Source organism: Amblyraja radiata, chromosome 20, assembly GCF_010909765.2.
Source record: "Amblyraja radiata isolate CabotCenter1 chromosome 20, sAmbRad1.1.pri, whole genome shotgun sequence".
NCBI classification, from domain to species: Eukaryota; Metazoa; Chordata; class Chondrichthyes; order Rajiformes; family Rajidae; genus Amblyraja; species Amblyraja radiata.
Window position 1 is genome coordinate 42,055,829 of NC_045975.1, and position 22,667 is coordinate 42,078,495.

The window sequence follows — 22,667 nt, forward strand, 5'->3', positions numbered from 1 at the left end:
TCGTTTCTAAGCTTCCCACCCAGTCTAGCCTCAGTAAAAACACTGAATCAAGCACTTGAAACAACTACATTTTATTTTAACAACAGCACATTACAGTTCAATTACTGTACCTATCCCACCGCGGGTTCGATCCTCGTATCTGCCTATTCAAGCCCTCTAGGCCTCGCTCAGACAGAGACACTCCAGAAGGTCACGCAGTCCCAAGCGCTCTCCCAGAAGATCGACGCTGGACCTCGTGGTAGCGAACTCTTATGTCCCAGGACCTCGAGGGGCCGAACCACATGGGGATGGTCTCTTAATAACCCAATTACAGATATCGATTAACCCCATACATACAGACATTTCCCTAACCCAATGATACAGCAGCTCAATACATTGTATTCAAACAGGACTTCTTAAGGAAGCCAACTTAGAAACATTTACCCTGATCTGCCTGAAACCCAGACAAGGCTCAATACCTCATCCAATCAACACTCGGCAAAGCAGAACTCTGCAACATTATTTACAATTATTACAAGGTGTATGTCTGGTTTGCAGCCATCCAATCCATTCTATGCATTTTGCACCTAATTGACAGGGTCCACAGATGTTCTTATTCTTTGCTTGCAACTTGTATCTAGGCTCTAGACACACTGGCGCCACTCCGAAGCTTGTCCTAGCTCTGCAGAGAGCAATTTCAAATTGACCAAATCTCCCAGCAGCCCTGAAACTTTTACCCCATTCTGAAGTCCTAGCCTCTCCAATTTAGCCAGAATTAACAAAACTACTGGACCGATGGGAACACCTTCAGTCGCGGGAACGAGCTACGTTAAAAATGTCCCCGATTTCGCAGAAGTGGGTTTTACTTCTATGTGTTTCCAGTGATATATTTGCATATTAGGAAACGGAGTGCATTTGGCCTGTCAACTCGGCTCACTGCCCTTGGTCCCCACCCACACTGATCTGCCCTAGAATGTGCAGGATCAGTGAGGCTGAACCACCAAACACCAAGGAGGTAGCTGACAAGACATGGCAGAGCTTAACCAGCTGCCATTTACCAAGATAGGCACAAAATGCTGGAGTAACTCAGCAGGACAGGCAGCATCTCTGGAGAGAAGGAATGGATGACATTTCGGGTCGAGACCCTTCTACAAACCCTACCCCTACTACCTACCTAGGGGCAAGGCTGTGAGCAGAACACTCTCTCCTGTCAAAGCTGGAGACATCGTTTCAATCTTTTACACCTTGCCTGGCAAATTGCTATTGGTTTATAATGTAGGTTTCACTTTGGTCTTTTGACGAAAATAAAATCTAAAGACTAAAAGTAAAGTTTAAATAATAAAAACTTTCATTATTTATAAAGTCTTTATTTAAAAGAAGAATTAAAATAAAGACTTCTTAAATAAAAAAATTGTTATTTTAATTAGACTTAAAGTTTAAGTCTGACTAAAATTAATTATTTTAATGTGTTACCATTTTAATAATTAATGTAAAAATGTGAAATGTTTTTATGAATAAAGTTTAAGTCTAATTAATATTTCTACAGCGCTGAAACAGATCCTTCGGCCCACCAAGTCTGCGCTGAACCAGCGATCCCCGTACACTAACACCTTCCTACACACTGGGACAATTTAAGGACCTGTCCCATTTAGGCAATTTTTTAGTCGACTGCCAGTGACTAGTATGTTGCCATGCGGTTGCCGGGGTGTCGCCTGTATGGTCGTGAGTAGTCTCCTTAGTCCCCCAAAGAGGCGTAGCGTTTTTATGGTCGCCGCAGGATTTTGAAATGTTCAAAACTTTTCGGCGACAGTCAGCGACCGTGGGCGTGTCGTAGCTAAGTCTTCTGCCGACGTAGGTGCTGTCGTAGGTTGTCGCCAGGTGACGTAGGTTGTCGCCGGTGCTGACTTTGGTGAATTCCATTGTCGTCGTCGTTGGCAGTCGCCTAAAAAATCGCCTAGTGGGACAGGCCCTTTCCAATTTTTATCGAGGCCAATTAACCTATAAATCTGCACATTTTTGGGACGTGAAACCGGAGCACCCAGAGGAAACCCACTCGGTCACAGGGAGCATATGCAAACTCTGCAGACTGCACCCATGGTCAGAATTGAACCCAGGTCACTGGTGCTGTGAGGCAGCAACTCTACCACTGCTATATATATGTCCAACATATGTGATTGATGTTACTGCTGTGTACCCAGTATTCTCCATGTCCAAAGTTACCAAAAGTAAGGTGGTGCTAAAGCCATATCCCCCCATTCCCTGCATGTCCATGTGCCTATCCAAGAGTGTCTTAAACACCACTACCATGTCGCCACCACCACCCCTGGCAGTGTGTCTGAAGAAGTGTCACGACCTGAAACATCACCTATCCATGTTCTCCTGAGATGCTGCCTGATTCATATTGATTGATTAAATTGATTGAAAGATATAGCATGGAAAGCCGTTCAGCCCATCATGTCCATGCTGGCCATCAAACATCTCTTCAGACTAGTTCAATGTTATTCCATCCTCACATCCGCTGCCTACACACAAGGGGCAATTTACAGAAGCCAATTGTCCTATAAAACTTCATGTCTTTAGGATGTGGGAGAAAGCCGGAGCACCCGGAGGAAAGCCACGCGGTCACTGGGAGAACGTGCAAACCCCACACAGGCAGCACCTGAGGTCAGGGTCGAATGGGGTTTCTGGTCTGAGAGGCAGCAGCACTACCCGCTGCGACGCCTGTGCCGCCAAATTAATTCATCATACTATACATGAGTATAATCAAACCAAATATATTTATAATCATGAAAATAAACTAAAATTAATTATAAACATGTCAGCACATTTAGAAATATTTAAAAACTGAAAGATGATGTAATTAAACAATAGATAAAGCTTTTTCTTCCAAATCTCCACTCCAGAATTCCCATTCTGTTGAATGGGTTTTCCAATTTTTCCCCGGGTCTGTCTGGCATGTTCACTACTGTACATAGAATGCAGAACATGGTAGAGTACAGTACAGTACACAAGCTCTTCAGCCCACTGAGTCTATGAGGAACACGATGCCAAGACCAATTCTGATCTGCCTGCGCATGACCCATATCTCCCCACCCCCCCCCCACCCTCCATTCCCTGCATACCAATGTGGGTATCCAAAAATGACTTACACCCCACTATTGTATCTGCCTCCACCACCATCCCCAGCAGTGTGTTCCAGGCACCCACCACTCACTATGTGCAATAAAAAACTTGCCCTGGACATCTCCTTGAAACTTTCCCCCACTCATCGTCAAGCTATGCACTCTGGTCTTTGACATTCCCACCCTGGGAAAAAGGTTTTGACTGTCTACCGTATCTGTGCCTCTCATAACTTTATATACTTCTATCAAGTTTTCCCGCAACCTCCAGCGTTCCAGAGAAAACAATCCAAGTCTGTCCAACCTCTCCCTGTAGCTAATAACTAGGGTTGCCACCTGTCCCGTATTAGCCGGGACATCCCGTATATTGGGCTAAATTGGTTTGTCCCATACGGGACCGCCCTTGTCCCGTCTTTGACTGCTACTACTCCGGTCGAGGGGACTGTCGGGTCGGAACGCCGTGCCCGACCCCGCCTCACCCGTCCCGACGTAGTGCAGCCCATGGAGTGCAGCAGCAGCTCCTCGCCCGTGGCCCCGTCGATCAGCAGCCCGGCTAGCTGTCCGGCCTTCGAACCTTCGCTTACCGCCGACACCACCACACCTCCTTCTCATGGCCGATCATCGGTTCATGAGTTGGATGGGGTGCCAGACCAAAACTCCTCAGTTTGCCCACCGGCTGGGCTTTGTGTGTAGTCCAGCAACCGGGACAACTCATCATTAAGTTGCCACGGCCGAGTCGGTCAACGAATTGCCGTCGCAAATTTGTCCTTTATTTTGACCTTTTGTCCCTTATTTGGGAGTGAGAAAGTTGGCACCCTACTAATAACCCCAAATCGAGGCATCATTCTGGTAAACTTCCTCTGCTCCCTCCCCAATGCCTTGACATCCTTCCTGTAATGGGGTGACCAGAACTGCACACAATGCTCGAAACGTGGCCAAAGTCATGTAAAACGACTGTGGAATTCCAGCAAGCCTTTGCCCTTAAGCTTCAGGTGGAAGGCAGTGAGAGCTCAGAATCACAGATGTACAGGCACAGCCTGCTTAAATCACCAGCTCTTGACATGTTGGTGAGTTTAATCTGGGCATAGGGCCAACATTGTGCAGGATTTTGACTTGTGTTCCATAGACTCATAACACTCTCTCTACACCAGAGGATAAGAGGGGAGATGACCATGTTTTTACACATATTACAGCGTAACAGATTTTCAGCTCTGCTTAAGACCAATGATTGGACAAGAAGCTGAAAACTCTTCAAGGAACTTATTTCCGGCCCTATAATATCACCATAGAATTGAACACAGACGTAATCCATCAACCTGCTGAGAAATTCCACCAGAATTTGTTCCCAATCATCTGTAGTTTCTGCAGCACTGAGCAAAACACAGAGTTGGAGGAGTTCCGCGGGTCAGGCAGATCTCTGGAGAATGTTTAGTTCTGGTTTAGTTTAGAGATACAGCGCGGAAACAGGCCCTTCGGCCCACCGGGTCCGCGTCGACCAGCGATCCTCACATATTAACACTATCCTACACACACTAGGGACAATTTTTACATATACCAAGCCAATTAACCTACAAACCTGTACGAACTTTAGATTGTGGGAAGAAACAGAAGATCTCGGAGAAAACCCACGCAAGTCACGGAGAGAACGTACAAACTCCGTACAGACAGCACCCGTAGTCAGGATCGAACCAGGGTCTCCGGCGCTGCAAGCGCTGTAAGGCAGCAGCTCTACCACTGCAGTTCCTTCTTCAGACTGTCAATTCCCTCCACAGATGCTGCCTGAGTTCCTCCTGCACTTTGTACTTTTCTCCAGACTCCAGCGTTCGGCATTCCATGTGTCTCCGGACACTGGAGGATTAGTAGTTAATGATCTTTTGCTATTGGCTACGAAAACGAAAGGATTGTTAAGTAAGATAGACACATAATGCTGGAGTAACCCAGCGGGACAGACAGCATCTCTGGAGAGAAGGAATGGGTGACGTTTCAGGTCGACATCTTTCTTCAGACTGAGAATCAGGGGAGAGGGATCTAGAGCAAAGATCCTATAGCGGAGCAAGATGGACCACTCCTGCTAAATGCAATGGGCTGACCTGTAGTACGCAATGGAACGGAACGTGGGCCTTTTTTTCATCCATTTCCGTAACTGGACCCGACCCGATCCGACCCGACTCGCAGTGTAATCAACGTTGCGGGGGAACAGTTTGTGTTAATAATTCTGAAAATGAGGAGAAGATTTTTACCAAATAACTTTTATTTTTACGAGGATGTTTCCGTAACCGGCTTCCGTCTCCGCACTATTATCCTATGGAATCTTTGGTGCGGAGACGGAAGCTGGTTACGGAAATGGGGCCTTAAATTACTCATGGATCTGCCCATGACCGTACTACGTCTATTTCGTCAAGTGGACCATCTGCCTCGCTATAGGATCTTTGGTCTAGAGATAGGAAGGGGAAGGAGTGAAAACGACAGATCAAAGCAGACAATGCTCAAGGAAATGTAGAATGGTTCATAGACAGCTGAGGGGAAGGTGATGACGAGATATGCAATCAGTAAAATGGATCAGGGGGACAGTGAAACGAGTCAGAGAACTAGGGTGGGGGAGGGTCGGAGAGAGAGGGAAAGCAAGGTTTACTTGAAGTTAGAGAAGTCAATGTTCATACCGCTGGGATGTAAGCTGCCCAAGCAAAATATGAGGTGCTATTCCTCCAATTGGGCCTCACTCTTGACAGCGGAGGAAGCCCAGGACAGAAAGGCCAATGTGGGAATGGGAGAGGGACGTAAAGTGTTTAGCAACCAGGAGATCGCGTAGGCTTAGGCGGACTGAGTGGAGGTGTTCAGCGAAACGATCGCTGAGCCTGCACTTGTCTCCAAGCTCAATTCCAAGGTTTTGATTGAAACTGGTAGAGCTGGCAGTGTGGATATCCACCTACTGGACATATCTTCTGCTTTCCAGTTCCATTCATTTCCATCAAGCTGTTTCAAGGATGAGCAGGTAATTCTTTATGGAGATACAATTTAATTTAATAGGAATCTGAGGGGTAACTTTTTCACACAAAGGATGGTGGGTGTATGGAACAAGCTGCCAGAGGAGGTAGTTGAGGCAGGAACCATCCAAATACTTAACAAACAGTTAGACAGGTACATGGATGAGACAGGTTTGGAGGGATATGGACCAAATACAGGCAGCTGGGACATGTTGGCCAGTGTGGGCAAGTTGGGCAGATGGGCCTGTTTCCACGCTGTATCACTCTATGACTATGATTCTATGAGAAGGAACTGCAGATGCTGGCCTTACAAAAAAAGCCACAAAGTGCTGAAGTAACTCAGCAGGTCAGGCAGCATTTCCGGAGAATGTGGATGAGTGATGTTTCAGGTCGGGATGAAGGGTCCTAACCCAAAACATCATCTATCCGTGTTCTCCAGTGATGCTACCTGACCCATTGAGTTACTGCAGCACTCTGTGTCCTTTGCTTTTAACTGATCCTTAATGCCACATTATTAGATACATAGATACATAGAAAATAGGTGCAGGAGTAGGCCATTCGGCCCTTGGAGCCTGCACCGCCATTCAATATGATCATGGCTGATCATCCAACTCAGTATCCCGTACCTGCCTTCTCTCCATACCCCCTGATTCCTTTAGCCACAAGGGCCACATCTAACTCCCTCTTAAATATAGCCAATGAACTGGCCTCAACTACCCTCTGTGGCAGAGAGTTCCAGAGATTCACCACTCTCTGTGTGAAAAAGTTTCTTCTCATCTCGGTCCTAAAGGATTTCCCCCTTATCCCTAAGCTGTGATCCCTTGTCCTGGACTTCCCCAACATCGGGAACAATCTTCCTGCATCTAGCCTGTCCAACCCCATAAGAATTTTGTACGTTTCTATAAGATCCCCTCTCAATCTCCTAAATTCTAGTGAGTATAAGTCAAGTCTATCCAGTCTTTCTTCATATGAAAGTCCTGACATCCCAGGAATCAGTCTGGTGAACCTACTCTGCACTCCCTCTATGGCTATAATGTCCTTCCTCAGATTTGGAGACCAAAACTGTACGCAATACTCCAGGTGTGGTCTCACCAAGACCCTGTACAACTGCAGTAGAACCTCCCTGCTCCTATACTCAAATCCTTTTGCTATGAAAGCTAACATACCATTCGCTTTCTTCACTGCCTGCTGCACCTGCATGCCTACTTTCAATGACTGGTGTACCATGACACCCAGGTCTCGCTGCATCTCCCCTTTTCCTAATCGGCCACCATTTAGATAATAGTCTGCTTTCCTGTTTGTGCCACCAAAGTGGGTAACCTCACATTTATCCACATTATACTGCATCTGCCAAACATTTGCCCACTCACCCAGCCTATCCAAGTCACCTTGCAGTCTCCTAGCATCCTCCTCACAGCTAACACTGCCCCCAGCTTAGTGTCATCCGCAAACTTGGAGATGTTGCCTTCAATTCCCTCATCCAGATCATTAATATAAATTGTAAATAGCTGGGGTCCCAGCACTGAGCCTTGCGGTACCCCACTAGTCACTGCCTGCCATTGTGAAAAGGACCTGTTTACTCCTACTCTTTGCTTCCTGTTTGCCAGCCAGTTCTCTATCCACATCAATACTGAACCCCCAATACCGTGTGCTTTAAGTTTGTATACTAATCTCTTATGTGGGACCTTGTCGAAAGCCTTCTGAAAGTCCAGATACAACACATCCACTGGTTCTCCCTTATCCACTCTACTAGTTACATCCTCGAAAAATTCTATAAGATTCGTCAGACATGATTTACCTTTCATAAATCCATGCTGACTTTGTCCAATGATTTCACCACTTTCCAATTAGACTGGGGGGCACATCTAAAGATGCATCCAAGCAATTATTGCGATAATTCAATCAAAATAAACACTTAAACAAAGTTATTCACATCTCAATAGAAATGGGTAGTGCAAAGTTTTAAAAAATGTCAACTATAATCAGAATTATTTTATTTTTCTCTGAGGGCTTATTATGATAATCCTTTTAAATAGCTTGCAGCTACTGTAATAACTTCAAGGATAACTTGGTATAAAGTTACATGCACTTCAAAGTTCTTGTTAATATGCGTTTGATGCTCAATACTTCATTGCTTACTGGGTTGTGTCGATTGAGGTCTCTATAATTTAAAATGAGTTTAAATGAATAAAGAACCTGCTCTGGAGTATGAGACATGTCAGTGTCAAGCTTTCTTTGAACTGGTGAGATGTGCCAGAACCGAGGAAGTGAGAATAGCATTTCCAAGGCTACGCTGGAAACTAAATGGTCTTGACTCAAATCAGCAATATTAGCTTGGGAACTATTTGCAAAGGATTTGTCAATGGAGATAGTTTGAGGTCTGGGGAAATATTCTAGCCTAACCTTGAATAATGCTTACTGCAGATGCTGGAAAATGGAAGGTGGACAAAAATGCTGGTGAAACTCAGCGGGTGAGGCAGCATCTATTGAGCGAAGGAAATAGGCAATGTTTCAGGTCGAAGCCTCACCTGCTGAGTTTCTCCAGCATTTTTGTCTACCTATAATGTTTATTGCGCCCAGTTACATGCTCAGGGGCTAAATCATAGAAACATAGAAAATAGTTGCAGGAGGAGGCCATTCGGCCCTTCGAGCCAGCACCGCCATTCATTGTGATCTTGGCTGATCGTCTTGGTTCTTGGTTCTTGTGTCCTCCAAAATATTCCAACTGGAATTTAAACTGGAGGTGGTAAAGGGAGTGATTAAGCCAGAAAGGGTATAAAGAACACACACTATAGAATCTGACATAAAACATCCCCACACAGCAGGATCAAAGTTCCCCACTACGTGGGAAGGCACCAAAGTCAGTCTCTTCCTCCACTGCTCCTCGTTGTCAGGGCCTCCCCAAGCCCTCCGCAGTTGCAGCTATGGGCGGCCCGATGTCCAGGACCGCTCGCCAGGGTGATACAAGTCCGACGTCGGGCCTGCGGGACGTCCTCAGCGGCGTGGACACCAGAGTCGGCCCCCTCCTACCGGAGTCGGCGGCTTCCAAAGTCCGCAGGCCGCGCCGGGTGGAGACTGCTGCTGGCGGCCCTCTGCAAGGCGCCCCAGGACTCCGTGATGACGGTCAGCGCCGCCCGTGTTGGAAGCTCTCCGCACCAGAGCTCCACGATGTTGGAGCAGCGTCCCCTATCAATAATCCGTGCCTGCCTTCTGCCCATATCCCTTGACTCCACTAGTTCCTACAGCTCTATCTAACTCTCTCTTAAATCCATCCACTGCCCTCTGTGGCAGGGAATTCCATAAATTCACAACTCTCTGGGTGAAAACGTTTTTTTCTCACCTCAGTCTTAAATTACCTTCCCTTTATTCTAAGACTGTGGCCCCTGGTTCTGGACTCGCCCCACATTGGGAACATTTTTCCTGCATCTAGCTTGACCAGTCCTTTTATAATTTTATATGTTTCTATAAGAACCCCCTCATCCTTCTAAACTCCAGTGAATACCAGCCTAGTCTTTTCAATCTTTCCTCATATGACAGTCCCGCCATCCCAGGGATCAATCTTGTGTCCATCAATGTCGTGGATCAAATCTATGGGTAGAAGATCCATGGGTTTCTGAGGACACACTTAGAAAATATAAAAGACTTTAGTTCAGTTGAGTTTATTGTCACGTGTACTGAGGTAGAGTGAGAAACGTTTTTGTTGCATGCTCTCCAGTCGGCGGAAAGACTGTATATGTCAATCATCAAACAGTACAGCACCGGACAGGCCCTTCATCCCACCATGCCCGTGCCGAACATGACGGCAAGATAAACTAACCTCCTGTGCCTGCACATGGTCTATATTCCTCCATTCCCTGCATATCCATGATCCTATCTAAAAGCCTCTTAAATGACGCTATCTTAAAGCTAGGCACTCTTTGACATTTGACATTTGACGTTTCTAACCCGTGGGAATAAAGGTTCTGACTGTCTACCCCTATGCCTCTCATGATTTATATAATTCTATCAAGTCTCCCCTCAACCTCTAGTATTGCTGCCAGAGGAGACAGACACAAGGAATTGCTGGTTTTTAAAAGAAAACACACAACATGCTGGAATAACTCGTTGGGACAGACAGTGCCTCTGGAGAACATGGATAGTAGATGTTTTGGTTTGGAATCCTTCTTGGCATCATGTTCAGCATGGAGATATTTGGGCCGAAGGGTCTGTTCTTATGCTGTACTCTTCTACATTCTATATTCTAAATCTTGCTGGTATAAAATGCATCCTGGCCATAGGTAAAACAGATACTATGAGAATGATCCCAGGGATGATTGGGTTAACATATGATGAGCGTTTGACGGCACTGGGCCTGTACTCGATGGAGTTTAGAAGGATGAGAGCGGATCTCATTGAAACTTACCGAATAGTGAAAACCCTGGATAGAGTGGATGCGGAGAGGATGTTTCCACTAGTGGGAGAGTCTAGGACCAAAGAGCATAGCCTCAGAATGAAAAAACGTACCTTTAGAAAGGAAATGAGGAGAAAATTTATTAATCAGAGGGTGGTGAATCCATGGAATTAATTGACACAGACGGCTGTGGGGAAAAGTCACAGGACATTTTTAAGGTGGAGATTGGCAGATTCTTGATTAGTACGGGTGTCAGGGGTTATGGGGAGAAGGCAGGAGAATGGGGTAGAGATGCAAAGATAGGTGAGTCATGATTGAATGGCGGAGTAGACTTGATGGCCTAATTTGCTCCTAATTTGCTCCCTGTGTGGCACGGTGGCGCAGCGGTAGAGTTGCTGCCTTACGCCACTTACAGCGCCAGAGACGCGAGTTCGATCCTGACTACGGGTGCCGTGTGTACGGAGTTTGTACTTTTTCCCCGTGACCTGCGTGGGTTTTCTCCGAGATCTTCGGTTTCCTCCCACACTCCAAAGACGTAGAGGTTTGTAGGTTAATTAGCCTGGTATAAATGTAAATTGTCCCTAGTGTATGTTAATGTGCGGGGATCGCTGGCTGATGCGGGTTCGGTGGTGCAAAGGGCCTATTTCTGCTCAATCTCCAAACTAAACTAAACTAAGACTTTTATGAACATACAAGGTACTAATAGCAGCATTTAAAAGTCACGGATAGATATATGGTGAGGAAATGCTCAGAGGGCTATGGGCCAAACATGGGCAATTGGGATCTTGGTCGGCATGGGCGAGTTGGGCTGATGGCCTGTTACCGTGCTGTACGACTCTATTGCAACATGGAATTTGGGATTGAACACAGGTATGAGTGCCTCGTAATGAGCAGATGGTCCGTGAGGCTCAGAACTGACTTTGCTTTCCATTAGCAGGGTAATTCAGATGATGAAATCCAGTAACACTCATCCATTTGATTGCTCCCCACTCCCAGCGGAGCATGATTCATGTCAGCTCACTTTGTCTGCAGCCTCATTCCCACAGGTAGAAAGCTCAGAGGACAGGGACTATTTATTTTGTCATTTGATTTATAATCTGTGAAGCATTTAATATTTTAATGGAATTTCCTAAGATGTAAATATATTCACGTTAAGAAATGGTCTGCATGAAACAAGCATCCTGCAAATTGAACTCGAACGGTTCAAGTATCAATCTTTCTTTGCGTGCAATATTTTCTAAGTTTTCTGTCATCCGGTTTGGCGTTGCGATGTTTCGTATTATTACACTTAAAATTTCTGGATTATTTTTTTCACATCATTAGGGATAGTGTTGTGGTCGTCTCATCTTTTGATTCAATTGATTGAAAGATATGGCGCGGAAACAGGCCCTTCGTCCCACCGAGTCCGCGCCGACCATCGATCACCCGTTCACACTAGTTCTGAAGAAGGAGTTCTGAAGAACTTCTGAGGAAAGGTCCCGAGCCCAAACGTCACCCATCCTTTTCCTACAGAGATGCTGCCTGAGTTACTTCAGCACTTTGTGTCTATCTTCGGTATAAACAAGCATCTGTAGTTTCGTTCTACACACTAGTTCTATGTTATCACAACTTCACATCCACTTCCTACACACTAGGGGCAATTTACAGAGGGCATGAGGGAGGAAACTGGAGCACCTGGAGAAAACCTGAGATCAGGATCGAACCCGGGTCTCTGGCGCTGTGAGGCAGCAGTGCTACCCGCTGCACCACTGTGTCACCCTAAAATGTTTGAAATGATGGAGCAGGCACTTTTAAAATCTGTTGAGCATGAGCTTGCTGTCAAGTAAACAGTGCTTTGCCAGATGATCATAAGTCTGTGCATCTGAGAGAAGTTCTTAATGAATTTTGGCAGCTTGACTGAAGATGTTAGGGATCTAACTGAAGGCTTCAAAAGCCACTGACTGAAGGGAACAGCTGCCTAACCTGGAGAGCAGAGAGCTTACCTCTGCATTAATATTCACCCATGATTGTGCTTGTAGCTGAGCGGTGAGGTTGCCTGTTCTATCTCCTGCTACTCCCACACATGAGCTTCATCATTTGCTCCTGCCTGTAAACAAATCGCAGAGGATTCCCTTATTTCTATTAAACTGCTCACATCTGGACACAATATTATCCTCAGCAGGAGCACCTAGGGTGGCACAGCGGTAGAGTTGCTGCCTTACAGTGCAAAAGACCCAGATTCCATCTGACTACAAGTGCCGTCTGTACAGAGTTTGTACGTTTAGTTTAGTTTAGTTTAGAGATACAGCGTGGAAACAGGCCCTTTGGCCCACCGAGTCCACACCGACCAGCGATCTCAACACATTAACACTAACCTACACGCACTAGAGACAATTTTTTAACATTTATACCAAGCCAATTAAACTCCAAAACTGTACGTCTTTGGAATGTGGGAGGAAACCGAAGATCTCAGAGAAAATGCACGCAGGCCACGGGGGGAACTTACAATCTCCGTTCGGCCCGTGTCTGTGTGGGTTTTCTCCCACACTCCAAAGACGCGCAGGTTTGTAGATTAATTGGCTTCAGTAAAATTGTAAATTGTCCCTTGTGTGTATAGGATCGTGCTAGTGTTTGGGGTGATCGCTGGGTGGTCGCCGGTGGTCCAAAGGTCCTGTTTCCACGTAGTATCTGTAAACTAAACATAAATTGTAATTCACCTGTGGGAAGGATGCACTGTTTAAATGGCGTCTAAACACCACCAACTCACCCACGTTACTTCAGGTGATGCTAAAGCATACACCCTGGACTTGTAGGTCACATGGAAGCAAATGCAGGCAGCTTCTCTGCAGAACATGGAGAGGTGATGTTTCGGCTCGGGCCCTTCTTCCCACATAATATTATTTAATATTATAATAAACAAAAATGCAATAAATTAATAAGCACAATATCAGTGCAATAAGAAACCCCAAAGTCATTGATGCAGTCAAAAACAGTCCACAGAAGTTCATAGTTGAGCTTAATGTTTTGCAGTGTTCATCAGCCTGATTGTTGTTGGGAAGAACTTGTGCCTGAACCTGGAGGTCATGGTTTTCAGGCTCCTGTACCTTCTTCCCAATGGTAGGAGTGAAATGCGGGCATGGTCAGGGTGGTGTGGTCTAGAGAGTCCAGAGGAGGTTTACAAGAATAATCCCAGGAATTAGTAGGTTAACCTATGATGAGCGTTTGTCGGTACTGGGCCTGTACTTGCTGGTGTTTAGAAGAATGAGGGGGGACCTCATTGAAACATACAGAATAGAGGAAGGCTTGGATAGAGTGGATGTGGAGAGGATGTTTCCACTAGTGGGAGAGTCTAGGACTAGAGGTCATAGCCTCAGAATAAAAGGATGTTCTTTTAGGAAAGAGATGAGGAGAAATGTCTTTAGTCAGAGGGCGGTGAATCTGTGGAATTCTTCGGGCTGATTGTAGTAGGGGGAGAAAGCTGGAAGCGAGGTGGGGGTGGGACAAGTCAACATGTGCAGTTCCTTGTGTCCACACCTTACAGACCCCTCTTTATCTCATTATCTCACACTTTTGTCTTTTCATCTCTGACCTTTGTCCAAGCATCTGCGAATCAAACCCCTCTCACCTGTATCCACCTATCACTCACCAGCTCTAACTACAATCAGTCTGAAGTGTCCTGACCAGAAACATTGCTTATTCATGTTTGCCTGATCGGCTAAGTTACTCCAGCACTTTATGTCTTTTTTTTAATTAACCAGCATCGAACCAGCACGGGTGGCACAATTGCTGCCTTACAATGACCCGGGTTCAATCCTGACTACAGGTGCTGTCTGTACGGAGTTTGCACGTTCTCCCTGTGACTGCATTGGTTTCATCCGGGTGCTCTGGCTTTTCCCCACACACCAAAGACATGCGGGCTCGTAGATTAATTGGCTTCGGTAAATAATTGTCAATTGTCCCTAATGTGTAGGATACTGTTGGTGGTTGGCGCGGACAAATAAGATCATAATCATAAGATCATATGTGAGAGGAGTAGAATTAGGCCATTCAGCCCATCAAGCCTATGCCATTCAATGACAACTGATCTATCTCTCCCTCCTAACCCCATCCCCCTACCTTCTCCCCATAAACCCCTGACACCTCTGACTCGGTGGGCTGAAGGCCCTGTTTCCGTGCTCTGTTTCTAAATTAAATGAAAATCTGCAGTTCCTTGTGGCTAGAGGTAGCTCCCAGATCCCTGTAATCCAGGTTAGAATTGTAGTTACGGTGTGTAACTCATCCTGTTCACAGTGTGGGTAGAATGATTCATGGAAGCAAATGAGCTAGATGGCAGAGTCTTTAAGTGATCATTGATTTCCTCAAACAAGTTGATACAAGGTGATCTTGCATTCTGTCTTTATATATTAATCCTTGCCAATTATTTTATCATTATCCACCAGGCCTGAAAACCATGCATAGCTGGTCCGCTGATCCATCTGCACTGTGTGCAGTGTGTCCCAACTGAATGGCTATCATTGTGATATTGGCTGCAATCTTGCCGCCTTTGTCACCATATCTTTGTTCCGTTGTCTTGCCATTGCTTGATCCTATTATTAGAGTATAATAATGATAGTACTATGGTACAGGAACAGCCCTTCTGTCCACAGTCTGTGCTGAACATAGAAACATAGAAAATAGGCTATTCGGCACCAAGCTAGCACCGCCACTCAAACAGACTAGCAGTATCATCAAGGACCCACACCATCCTGGCCACACACTCATCTCCCCGCTACCTTCAGGTAGAAGGTACAGGAGCCTGAAGACTGCAACGTCCAGGTTCAGAAACAGCTGCTTCCCCACAGCCATCAGGCTATTAAACTCAACTCAAACAAAACTCTGAACATTAATAGCCCATTATCTGTTTATTTGCACTTTATCTGTTTTATTTATTCATGTGTGTATATATTTATACAATGGTATATGGACACACTGATCTGTTCTGTATTCATGCCTTCTATAATTCTGTTGTGCTGAAGCAAAGCAAGAATTTAATTGTCCTATCTGGGACACATGACAATAAACTCTCTTGAATCTTGAATATTGATCATGGCTGATCATCTAAAATCAGTGCCCCGTTCCTGTTTTCTCCCCATATACCTTGATTCCGTTAGCCCTAAGAGCTCAATCTAACTCTCTCTTGAAAACATCCAGTGAATTGGCCTCCACTGCCTTCTGTGGCAGAGAATTCCGCAGATTCACTCCTAAATGACCTACCCCTTATTCTTAAACTGTGACCCCTGGTTCTGGACTCCCCCAACATCGGGAACGAATGATGCCAAGACCAACTTTTATTTTACTTTAGACTTTAGAGATATATTGTGGATAAAGGCCCATCGGCCCACCAAGTCCACGCCAACCAGTGATCACCCATGTACTAAGATTATCCCTCTCAGGACAATTTACAATTATACAGCAGCCAGTTCTCCTACAAACCTGTATATTTGAGTTTAGGAGCAAGGAGGTCCTACTGCAGTTGTACAGGGCCCTGGTGAGACCACACCTGGAGTACTGTGTGCAGTTTTGGTCCCCTAATTTGAGGAAGGACATTCTTGCTATTCAGGGAGTGCAGCGTAGGTTTACAAGGTTAATTCCCGGGATGGCGGGACTGTCATATGCTGAGAGAATGGAGCAGCTGGGCTTGTACACTCTGGAGTTTAGAAGGATGATAGGGAATCTCATTGAAACATATAAGATTGTTAAGGGCTTGGACACGCTAGAGGCAGGAAACATGTTCCCGATGTTGGGGGAGTCCAGAACCAGGGGCCACAGTTTAAGAATAAGCCATTTAGAACGGAGACGAGGAAACACTTTTTCTCACAGTGTGAGAGTGGTGAGTCTGTGGAATTATCTGCCTCAGAGGGCGGTGGAGGCAGGTTCTCTGGATGCTTTCAAGAGAGAGCTAGATAGGGCTCTTAAAAATAGCAGAATCAGGGGATATGGGGAGAAGGCAGGAACGGGGTACTGATTGGGGATGATCAGCCATGATCACATTGAATGGCGGTGCTGGCTCGAAGGGCTAAATGGCCTACTCCTGCACCTATTGTCTATTGTCTATTGTCAATATTGAATGGTGATGCTGGCTCGAAAGGTCGAATGGCCTACTGCACCTATTTTCTATGTTTCTATTTCTTTGGAGTGTGGGAGGAAATCGGAACACCAGGAGAAAACCCACATGCTCTTTAGTATTTAGAGGTACAGCACAGAAACAGACCCTTCAGCCCACTGAGTCTGCACCAACCAGTGATCACCCGTACAGGGCCAATTTACGATTTACAGAGGCTGATTAACCTACGAACCTGTACATCTTTGAGGTGTAGGAGGAAACACGGAGGAAACCTACCCGGTCTCAGGGAGAAAGTACAAACTCTGTACAGACAGCACCCGTAGTCAGGATCGAACCCTAGTCTCTGGCGCTGTAAGGCAGCAACTCTACCGCTGCGCCACCTTGCCGATTATCACTTATAGACCGGCAGAAAATCCATGTCCCTTCATACCCTGCATGTCCAACAATAATCTCTATATATAATCTATATATTATATAAATATAATATGCTCTGCGATATTATTAGAGCACAGCTCAAGCTGCTCTCAAATCGGCTTTTAATGCTCTCTTCACTTTTTGATCTACAAGTTGCCTCATAATAAGTTTTTCCACAAATGTGAGGGTCTATATCTCATTTTTCCAACAGCTTTGAATCTCGAGAAAGCCATGTTTCAGTCCAATACCTTCTCTCTCAACTCCTCCACTGAATTTATAAGATAGCTCACATTTTTCTTGAACTACACCTAAGGAATTATGAAGCAATTCTTTTTCACCCCAACCATAAATTTCCTGTTAATAAAATCCAGATGGGATAGATAGGGTGAATGCACTGAGACATTTACCCAGGGTAAGGAAATCAAGAACAAAAGGACATAGTTTAAGGTGGGAGGGGAAAGATTTAACAGGAACCTGAAGGGCAAGCTTTTTCACTCAGTGGGTGTATGGAATGAGCTGCTAGAGGAGGCAGCTTAAGCTTTCAGTCTGAAGAAGGGGCTCGACCCGAAATGTTACCTATTCTTTTTCTCCAGAGATGCTGCCTGACCAGCACTCCATCACTTTGTGTTTATCTTCGGTAGAAATCAGCATCTGCAGTTCCTTCCTACACAAGCTGCCAGAGTTGGTAGTTGAGGCAGGTACTATAACAGCATTTAAAAAATACTTGGACAGGTATGTGGATAGGAAAGATTTCGAGGGATATGGGACGTTCCTTTAGGAAGGAGATGAGGAGTCATTTCTTTAGTCAGATGGTGGTGAATCTGTGGAATTCATTGCCACAGAAGACTGTGGAGGTCATCAATGGATATTTTTAAGGCAGAAATAGATAGATTCTTCATTGTCACGACTGTCAGGGGTTATGGGGAGAAGGCAGGAGAATGGGGTTGAGAGGGGAAAATAGATCAGCCATGATTGAATGGCGGAGTAGACTTGATGGGCCGAATGGCCTACCACTTATGAGTTTATAAACTTATTAGTTTAGTTTAGTTTAGAGATAAAACGCGGAAACAGGCCCTACGGCCCACCGGGTCCACGCCGACCAGCGATCCCCCGCACATTAACACTATCCTACACACACAATGCACTAGGGACTATTTTTACATTCACCAAGCCAATTAACCTACAAACCTGTCCGTCTTTGGAGTGTAGGAGGAAACCGAAGATCTCGGAGAAAACCCCTCGCGGGTCACGGGGAGAACGTACAAACTCCTTACAGACAGCACCCGTAGTCGAGATCGAACCCGGGTCTCCGGCGCTGCATTCTACCGCTGCGCCACCGTGACCGCCCTAACTTATGAAATGTAGGCAAATGTAATGAGCTTAGATGGGGCATCTTGGTTGGCGTGGACCAGTTTGATTAAAGGGCCTGTTTCTGTGCTGTATAACTCTGTTTCTGAACCGAGAGAATGTTGAAGCAATTATGTCCCACGATGTATTAAACTTCATATATTCTTGATGGAATCTCATTTGGTTGTAAGCAGCTGTATGCTTTGTCAGTTGTTGTGTCCAAATCAAATTTAAAAATCTAGAATTTAGTTACATGAAAACCCGCACAATTCCACCCAACTTCATTTGTTGAATAGTTAGGTCCATTTTCTAATAGCTTTTGTGTAATTCGTTTTTGTACGTTACAGTGTTTTCAGATCAAATGGGTTCAAGAACAGGTTAAAATAATCAATAGGAGATTCTTGGCAGAGATATTAATTATTGATTTCACTGAGTGGTGACATGATAAGAGGCAACGCAAACCTATGGTCACACAGTACAAATGTAGACAGCATCTACCCACCCCACAGAGCACTGTAAATGTCAGACACAATGTCGAAACATTCATTGTATTCTCAGTTAAATTAAACGTTTAATTATTGTGCCCTGTGCTAATAGTCACTTTCTCCTTTGACTTCTGTGCACATGTTGTTTGCAGAGCCTTCTTATTCCATTTGCTATATTGGACACAAGTACAAGATCATTGACAAAATCAAAGCATTTCCACTTACAGCAACATATCCTACTGGGGTCAAAGGCTAAGTCCTGGATCCACTTGATCTATTTTAACCGCACTGCACGCACCTTAACGATTAAATTTGGACAGAAAGTCAATCCTTTCTCTCCTCCCACCACCATTCACACTCTCTCCTCATCCTCCTCTCTCCCCCTCTCCTCCACTCTCCCCTCTCCTTCCCCCTCTCCCTTTCTCCCACTCTTTCCCCCCTCCTCTGCTATATCCGCTCTCCCCTCCCCCTCCTCCCTTCCCCTCTCCCCCTTCATCTCTCTCTCTCTCTCTCTCTCTCTCTCTCTCTCTCTCTCTCTCTCTCTCTCTCTCTCTCTCTCTCTCTCTCTCTCTCTCTCTCTCTCTCTCTCTCTCTCTCTCCTTTTCTGCCGACTTGCCCACTTATATATCATGACATATTTTGTACAACAGCAACGTTTAAAGGAGATAAAGGGGACAAATTGTATTACCCAAGGAGGTGAGTGGAATGTGCTGCCAGGGGCGTTGGTGAAGGCAGATGTGATTGTGGTATTTAAGAGACTTTGGGATAGGGAGTGTATGCACTATGCAGGGAGTGGAGGGATATGGATTATGTGCAGGCAGATAACAGTTGTCCTTGGCATTATGTGCCGTACAGACATTAAGGGCCGAAGGGCCTGTTCCTGTGCTGTACTGTTCTTTGTTCTCTGTTCAAAATGTTTGAAGGTACATGAAAATGCTGCAGGTACATACATATCTTTAGAACTGTTTGCCATATGGAGGCAGGTCAGACATAGATGAGGTCCAAAGGCTTTTCATAATGATGAAACATATGTGTATTTCTATGAATATGCATCTTACTGTTAATAATGTAAAGCACTAATGTTTCTGAGGCAACAATATATATAACAGCCAAAGAGATTTGCATATGGGTTATTAGCTAGCTATAAGGAGGCATAGATTTGAATATTAGCCCTTATGTTTAATCAAGTAAGGAGATTATTGTGAATATATTAACTATTAATTGCCAACAATAACTGTTAGCAAAGGACTGGTTTTTAATTGTGAAACAGCAGGTTACAAGGACCTGGTCCGCCCTCAAGATCTGCTATGATGCTGTGGGGCAGCACAGTGGTGCAGTGGCAAAACTGCTGCCCGACAGTGCCAGAGACCCGGATCCTGACTACCGATGCTGTCTGTATGGAGTTTGTCCGGAGTTTATCGTTCTCCCCGTGACCGCGCGGGTTTTCTCCGGGTGCTCCGGATTCCTCCCACACTAAATCCGTACAGGTTTGTAGGTCAATTGGCATCTATTAATTGTAAATTGCCCCTAATGTATAAGATAGCGTTAGTGTACAGGGTTAGACACAAAATGTCGGAGTAACGCAGCGGGTCAGACAGCAACTCTGGAGTAAAGGAATAGGTGATGTTTCGGGTCAAGACCCTTGAATCTGAAGATACTGTTATTCGAACAGCGCCCCCCCCCCCCCCCATGTGGCAACGGGGAGGAAGTGGGCCCCATCTGAAGCCGTTCAGAGTGCTAAGTCTGCTCTTCATTTCCGGGATGTGGTTGGCCAAGTCCAACACGGGAGAGCCGGGCTCGGGCTCATCCCAAAGCTCCTCAATGGCACAAGGCAACATCAGTGCAGAAGAGACGGCTCGTGGTGGAGGAGGTGAGAAGACGGGAGGAGGCAGAGCAACACGCCAAGGCCGTCTCAATGGCCAAGCAGGGCCAATGGACAAACTGGGAGAGCCTGGAAAAGAGGAAACTCAGCTGGCGTGACATCTGGCAAATGGAGGGATCTCGGCTAAGTTTTGTCATCAGAGCCACTTATGATGTTCTACCAATACCCCAGAACCTGAAGCAGTGGTTCGGAGAAGACCCCGCTTGCTCCCTTTGCCAAGCACCTGCATCACTATGGCACATTTTAACAGGATGCACTACGAGCCTCGGCCAAGGGCGTTACACTTGGCAGCATAACCAAGTTCTCAGACAGCTGGCATCAATCCTGGAACAGAGGCGTAAGATCACAAATGCTTCCCCACAAACATCAGCAGGAAATGTCCACTTCACAACACTTGTACCAGCAGGCCAACCTCCAGAGCACCAGATAACATCAAAGGATGCAAGCATTCTTCAGCCAGCTCGAGATTGGAAAATGGAAGTGGACTTAGAAAAAAGGTTGAAGAAGGGTTTTGGCCCGAAACGTTGCCTATTTCCTTCGCTCCATAGATGCTGCTGCACCCGCTGAGTTTCTCCAGCATTTTTGTGTACCTTCGATTTTCCAGCATCTGCAGTTCCTTCTTAAACACTTAGAAAAAAGGCTCGTGTTTCCCCCAGACATTGTGGCTACAACACTCCGGCCAGACATGGTCCTGTGGTGGACAACAGCCAAGTTGGCATACCTTGTGGAATTGACAGTTCCATGGGAAGACGGTGTTGAAGAAGCTTATGAGAGGAAAAAGACCAAGTACTCTGAACTGGCAACTGAAGCTGCCCAGAATGGCTGGAAGACCAAGATTTTCCCTGTCGAAGTGGGATGCAGGGGATTTGTTGCTACATCTATGACCAGGCTATTAAAGAAAATGGGGGTGAGGGGCCGCTCCCTCCAACAAGCAATCAAGTCATTCTGCAGAAAAAAGCAGCAATTGGCTTTGGATCAAAAGGTGAGACAACAATTGGGCTGCAAGATGAAGACAGGAGGGTATGGAACTGAGGGAGGTGTAACTGGGACGCCGGGTATCACCGTTGAGCCCTCTGGAGATGTTGTGGGCTTAGCAATGAAACGTCAAAGAAGGAGGGTGCCCACCTGATGACCCCGATGACGTACCTACCCGACCTTTCACCACTCCAATCCCCCTGCAAATAGCAAGAGTGCCGACTTACTACAGGGATTGAAACATCAAGTCCTATTAGCTCTACTTCGGATGCAAAGGGGTGATCGCTAGTCGGTGCGGACTCGGTGGGCCAAAGGGCCTGTTTCTGTGCTGTATCTCTATGGTCTAAAGTAAGACTGATTTTTAATTAGGAAATAGCAGATTACAAGGACATGGCTGACTCTCAAGAACTGCTGTTACCTGATTAAGCAGGAAAATGTTTCCGTAAAACTCTTCTACTCATACGTACACTCTGAACAGCTGGATATTTGTTTTACAAAGGCAATGCCCAGAGTTTGTCAACTTCAATTTTTCATAGTTGTGCTTAGATCATAATTAAGTAGAATAATAAATATGAAAGACTGCCGAGGCAGCAGAGATTTGCAGACACTGAAATCTGGAGCAAAACACAAAGTGCTGGAGGAACTCAGCGGGTCAAGCAGAGGGAATAAACAGACAATAAAAAATGTCCCGACCCGAAATATCGTCGGTCCATTCCCTCCACAGATGCTGCCTGACCCGCTGAGTTCCTCCAGCACTTTGTGTTTTGCACAATAAATATAAATGGTTGTATAATTAGACTTTAATATAAACAGAAAGTGCTGGAAATACTTCTGACCGCATCAGTGGGAAGGGAACCAGAGTCATTTGTTACAGGTCAAAGACACTTCAGCAAAACTGGGAAGAAAGGAAATATTTCCTGAATTTTCTATTTTTATTTTAGATTTTCAGCATCTGAAGGTTTGTAATTTTAATCTGATTGTACTTGGTCCTTTGAAGAAAATGAAGCTTG

General features: G+C 45.5%; 1 protein-coding gene across 8 annotated transcripts in view; it reads left to right on the forward strand.

The window, feature by feature from the left end:
• sox6 (SRY-box transcription factor 6) overlaps positions 1-22,667 on the forward strand; it is a 651,687-nt gene that overhangs the window by 575,285 nt on the left and 53,735 nt on the right. The gene's annotated exons all lie outside the window — the stretch shown is intronic.